A 758-nucleotide genomic window follows, 5' to 3' on the forward strand; every position below is an offset into this window, starting at 1 on the left:
CCACAGTAGCAACGGAACCGGGGAAAGTATACATAAGTATACAGAAAAGACAGTTCTTTTCTATTATATTAGGATTTTCTATTCTATAAGATTAGTACTAGTTAGTGATCTTGGCACAGTGAGTCCTTTCTTCTCGGTCCATAGAGACAAAATGTAGGACTGGTGCCAACAGTTAATCATGGAAGAAACGAGGCTCAGCGGGAAGAGGATTATACAATAGAAGCAAGGAGGTCAACCTCTTTCCAATATATAACATGAATTCTGGAAATGCAATGTAGTTGGGCTTTCATGTTGATCCGAATGAATAATCTTTTTCGTGGAGTGAAATCTTTGCCTGCTAGGCAAGATTATAGGATAGCAAGTTACAAATTTTGTTTCGGTAGGACATGTATTTCCATTAATATGAAATTCATAAACAAAATAGTTAATCGTGGGGTTACGATTCTTTCTCTCTTTTTTTTATCTCGCACATGGTCCTAAGAAAAGGGCATTTGTTAATTTTTTGGGGTCTTAAAGGGGCGTGGAAACACATAAGAACTCTTGAATGGAAATGGAAAAGAGATGTAACTCCAGTTCCTTTGGAAATAGGAAAAGAGATGTAACTCCGTATCATCTTGACTTGGTTCTGATTTCTCTATTTTTTTAAGTTTAAGAAAAGAATATTGTTTCTCCTATCCGTATCGAATAGAACATGCTGAGTAAAATCTTCTTCATGTAAAACCGGCTTGATTTAGATCGGGAGAATCGTACGGTTTTAT

This window comes from Raphanus sativus, chromosome 4 (genome assembly GCF_000801105.2).
Source record: "Raphanus sativus cultivar WK10039 chromosome 4, ASM80110v3, whole genome shotgun sequence".
Taxonomy (NCBI): Eukaryota; Viridiplantae; Streptophyta; class Magnoliopsida; order Brassicales; family Brassicaceae; genus Raphanus; species Raphanus sativus.